Source organism: Fukomys damarensis, unplaced genomic scaffold, assembly GCF_012274545.1.
Source record: "Fukomys damarensis isolate Sample0158 unplaced genomic scaffold, DMR_v1.0_HiC HiC_scaffold_27, whole genome shotgun sequence".
Classification (NCBI taxonomy): Eukaryota; Metazoa; Chordata; class Mammalia; order Rodentia; family Bathyergidae; genus Fukomys; species Fukomys damarensis.
This window is the reverse complement of record NW_022900939.1, coordinates 6,386,634-6,391,918: the sequence shown is the minus strand read 5'-3', so window position 1 is coordinate 6,391,918 and position 5,285 is coordinate 6,386,634. Positions and strand designations below refer to the sequence as shown.

General features: G+C 46.8%; 1 protein-coding gene across 1 annotated transcript in view; it reads right to left on the bottom strand.

Moving 5' to 3' along the window:
- The window catches only part of LOC117283538, an 89,760-nt gene that overhangs the window by 79,582 nt on the left and 4,893 nt on the right, over positions 1-5,285 (bottom strand). The window lies entirely within an intron of this gene.

Genomic DNA, 5,285 nt, shown 5'->3' with positions numbered 1-5,285 from the left:
TTTTTTTTTTTTTTTTTTTTTTTTTTTTAATCCCAGGGATCGAACTTGGGCCCTTGCGCTTGCAAGGCAGGCGGCGGCACCACTGAGCCAAATCCCCGGCCCCGACATGTGCTCATACTTAAATGAGTTTTTAGTATTTTAATCTTGCTAGTAGGAAGCATGATCAAAATATATGGTAAATGTTTAAATTTTAAAACTGTATTACAGTAAAAGACACTGCCATGAACCCCTTCACAATCCTCCCCCTTGCTCCAAACACACTGACCCCATCATTCCTACCACGTTCTCCTTTTTTCTGGTACCCAGGATCGAACTCAGGACCTTGCATTTGTGAGGCAGGCGAGGCGCCACTGAGCTAAATCCCCAGCCCCTACCACTTTTTGAAGCATCTTTAGTTGCACTGTTGTGGCTGCCTCAGTGTCCTGAATCCATTCAAAACACCTCTCTTTCATGGTCATTTTGACCTTGAAGAAAAACCAGAAGTGACCCAGCGACTCAGGTGGGGGAAGACAGCACCATGTTTTTACAGCTGCCTTTCTCTTGGGTGGCACCTGGCGGCGGCATTCACCAGATTTGTTTGTTTTTTGGTACCAGAGATCGAACTCAGGACCTTGTGCTTGCCAGGCAGGCGATGGCACCACTGAGCTAAATCTCCGGCCCTCACCACATTTTTTTTAACCACAGCGAGTAGAGACATTCACGAAAGAGGACTTCCAGACCCGCTTCAGAAGCAGCAAGGAGAAAAGAAATCTCAGTCCTGTCTTCAGGTGGGTGAAACCTGGAAGAAAGGCTTATAAGAAGTAAAAAGGATCACTATTTATTACATTATTCCTAGTATTTCAAATCTAGAAATGTCAGAGAAATACTAAATAAAAATAATTGGAAAAGTAAAAAGAAAAAAAAGCGGTGAGGACAATGGAATCAGCATGTTCAGGCAGAGGGGGAAGGATTTTAGGGGAAATTAATGGCCATGTATCTGTCACTGTAATAAAACTTCTATTTAAATACTGAAGTTTTTTATCAGCCCACAGACGAAATCGACCAAGCCTCTTGCATGCACGCTATGCTGTCCCACACCTTGCCCTGTTTCGCCTCCCTGCCCACAGCTGAGACCATGAGCTAGGCGGGGTTAGTGACCAAAGTGCAGAGCCGGGAAAGTTTACAGCTGGGTTTTGCTTTGGTTTTGCTTTTTTGAGACAGGGTCTCACTATGTAGTTGAGACTGACCTGGAACTCGCTATGTAGCCCAGGCTGGTCTTGAACTCACAGCGATCCTCCTGCCTCAGCCTCCCGAGTGCTGGGATTCCAGCTGGGTTTTAATGAGTTATCTTCTAGCCAAGTGTCACGTCACACTCCTGTAATTCCAGGACTCCGGGAGGCAGAGGCGGGAGGATCTCAAATTTGAGGAAAGCATGGACAACTTGGCAACTTAGTGAGACCCTGCCTCAAAATAAAAAAATGAAAAAGGGCTGGAGAAGTGGCTAAGCGTGAAGGCCCTGGGTTCGATTCGCAGTATCAAGAAGAGAAAGTGTGCTCAGCTGGCTTGAGGAGTCTCCTCTCCGTACATCCACCAGACACAGTTGCCAGTGCCCGTAGTCCCCTTGGCACCAGCTTAACCCTCAATGCTGGTGTACAGAGTCATCAGCGGCCAGCTCCACTGCTTTTTTTGAGACAGGGCTTCACTATGTAGCCCAGGCTGGTGTTGAATTCACAGTGATCCTCCTGCCTCAGCCTCCCAGTCCAGCTATTACATGCACGTGCCACCCTGCCTGGTTTTTTCCATTGTTCTTTAGGTTCCTTTCCTGGGTATCTGCATGGAGAAGCTCAGGCTTCAGAAAGGCTTTCTGTGGTCCAGCTGCCTAGTTCTCTCCATCTCTCTGCCAAGTTCCTTCTGGCCCTTCTGGGAAGAGGCTGCTGCATGCTCTCTGGCAGGGCTGCCCAGAGCAGCCACCTGCTTTCCTGGTGTAGAAACAGAACTCTGGAGATGGCAGTGCTGCTCACGATCAAATAAGGCTGCTCTGAGAGCTCTCATTCTGCAAGCCTTGGGCGGTGATGGAAGAGGCTGTGCCCTCCTGGGTCTCCCCTGCCTGGCGATGACTCACACAGCACCCAACGCCAGGGACAGGTTTGCCTCTTGGGCGACTTGCTGGCAAAATGGAGTTGGCGTGGTTGCATTGTGGGGACAGATGCTGCTGCAGGCCCAAGCTGCCTTTCACACAGAGGGGCTCAAGCATTTTAAATGACGGACTGATGGATCTCGACCTCCAGAAAGCACAAGAGTTATTATCTTCATTTTATAAATAGGTCACAGGTCACACACTCAGCTGGTGGATGCGGGACACACACGTAGGAATTCCACCCTCAAGCCCTCCAGAATCACTGACAGACCCGAATTCTGCTCTCTTGACTCTGGCCAGAGGCATGGGATTGGCCTTTGTGTGTTTCCACTTAAAGGTCCGAATTCTATGTGTGGTTCATAAGCCTTTGATAATGTCTGGAATTCATCACAGAAAGAGAGAAGAATGATATTTGATGCTTTTCAGAGAGGTATTGGTACTAAGCTTTATATTGTGGGTCAAATGCCAATAAAAGGATGGAAAAAAAAGAAAGAAAAAACTCGGTCACCAGATCTTTAGGAGGCTCACTTTTATTCTTTCTCTGAAAGAACTTCCAGTTAAAAGTAAGCAACAGTGTATCTTTAGGGACCAGAATAATTGTTGTGAGGACACTGAAAGTCCCCACTTATTGAGAGCCAAGGATGTGCTAAGCCAGGGCTTTGCTTCCAGATCTGTTATGTCACGTGATTCTCACACAGCCTGTGAGGTTTTATTAATCACTTATTTTATAGATAATCTAACCAGCCTCAGAGACACTGGATGATGTGAAGAAAACAAGGGTGGGGAGAAGGAGAAATCATAAAGAATATTAATTAATGAAATGCTATTGGATGTATATTCCAGGCAGCTGGTTAGCCAGGTGTGGTGGCGCACACCAGCATTTGGGAGGCAGAGGCAGCAGGATCACCGAGGGTTCAGGGCTAGCTTAGACTACATAGCAAGACACTGTCTCAGACTGTATTTTGTGGTGACAGGTGTTAGAGATATAAAGATAAATAAAATATCACCAACTTGAGGGGACCATTGTATGGGAAGCTGAGGATGAGAGAGCACAAAGCAAACATTAAAACAAACAAACAAGTGGGAAGGGAAGGGGAAAGGTAATAAGGGAAAAGAAAACAATAGGAGAAAATGAAAAAATGGAAATAAAGTGTTTGTCAATGGGGAGGAAAAGAGGGGGTGAAGGGAGGGCAGGGACGAGGGGAAAAATGAGAACCAAGACCTGTCGTGTAAAGGTATAAGATCCCAATAATGAATGTAACTGTGTATACCTAAAATGTACCAATAAACTCAATAAAAAACCAAAGTAATGTCAATTGTCACTGTATTTGAGTCCAGAGTATTTATTGAATTCCTGCTATGTGTTAAACAGTGTATTAATTGCTAGCAAAGGCCCTTCTTTTCGTAGTGTTCATAGTCTAGTAGAAAGTCAGACATTAAACCAATACTCACACCAACTCAACATTGCAGTTGAATGGAATAGAAGACACCAGATGGGCCACTGCCTGACCACAGATTAATATCCAGAATATATAAAGAACTCCTACACATGATAAGAGACAATCCAATAGAAGCACTGTCAAATAAACCAAGAGGCAACTTGAAAAAGAGGCAAGGCAAATGGCCAATAAACAAAGAAAGTATGCTCCTGCTCTCTCACTTGTAAACAGGGAATTGCAAATTAAAACACTGAAATGCCATTTCCCACTCATCAGCTTGGCAACAATTTTGAAGTTTGACATTACCAAGTGTTGTTGAGGATGTGGAACACGGGAACTCTCATATATTGCTGTGGAACTGTGAATTAACGGGAACTCTCATATATTGCTGTGGAACTGTGAATTAGTACAACCACTTTGAAAAACCACTTAGCCATGCTGAGTACAGCTGCCAATTTGTCTTGAACCCAGTATATCCCACACTCAGGCATCTACCCAGAAGGTTCACTTTCACACAACACAACAGTATAAAAAATAGTAATTGTATAGCATTGTTTCCAACAAGGAAAAAAAGTGAAAATAAGCTGACTATCCTCCAGAAGGAGACTGGTAAATAAAGTATACTGAACTCATATAATGGAGCCCAAATCAGCAGGGCAAATGTATGATCGAGAACTACATGTATCGATGTAGATACATTTAGAAATCATACTGCTGAGGCTGGGGGATTTAGCTCAGTGGTTCGGACACCTGCCTCGCAAGCGCAAGGTCCCAAGTTCAATCCCCAGTACCAAAAAAACAAAAGCAAAAACAAAACAACACGAAATCATACTGCTGAGTGAAAAAGTCACACAATTATATATTCAGTACGATGCCATGCCATCTCTTCAAATTTAAAAAACACGCCAAAACGCTTCCATAAAGTACTTTCAGGCACAAAGCTATGTCGTAAAAACACAAAAGCATAGAGGGAGTTGACGAACCCCAAAGGTTTAGGAGTGTTTCCTAGAGTGGGGGACGGAAGTGAGGTCAGAGGACCCGGTCTGGATCTGGAGGGTGTGATGCCCTGGTATAGAAGGGGAAACGTTAAGTCGTGACGAAGAGGGGAATACATGAGGGCTTATATTCTCCATAGCTTTGCGTGCTTTCATTTTTTTTAGCATCAGCACTTTGACCTATCCAAGGAGGACCGGAGTGGTTGGGGCGGGTGGATCTGGACAATGAGGAGGAAATGGTGCTGACAGGATGAGTGTGAATAACTGAGTAGGTGAGGAAGCGGGGAAAGTTGTTCGCAGTGGAGAGAACAGCCTGTACCAAGACCTGGGGTGGAAGAGGGACGGCGGAGGCCTCCTCGATGCCCAGACCGCAGAGGAAGGGGTGGAGCGGGGGAGCCACGGACCACAGGCCACCCCGAAGGTCACGTCCCTCAGAGGTGACAGAATCAGCGGAGCCCAGAGCCTCTTCTCTCGGCCAGAAGTGGGGGGGGGGTCCCCAGCGGGCGACTCACCCCTCAGGTTCAGGAGGATGAGGAAGGGGAAGCCATTTGGGGGGAGGGAAGGAGGTGCAGATTCGCCGGGGGGCTCCCAGCGGCAACAAAGACGCGAAGCTCTCGGCGAGCACGGCCCCCAGCGAACTCGCTCGGGAAGGTGTCGGGAAAGGACTGGCTGAGCGGGTCGGGGGCGGCAGGGCTGGGTCGCCGGCTCGGGCCCATCCGGACCGGCGGGGAGGAA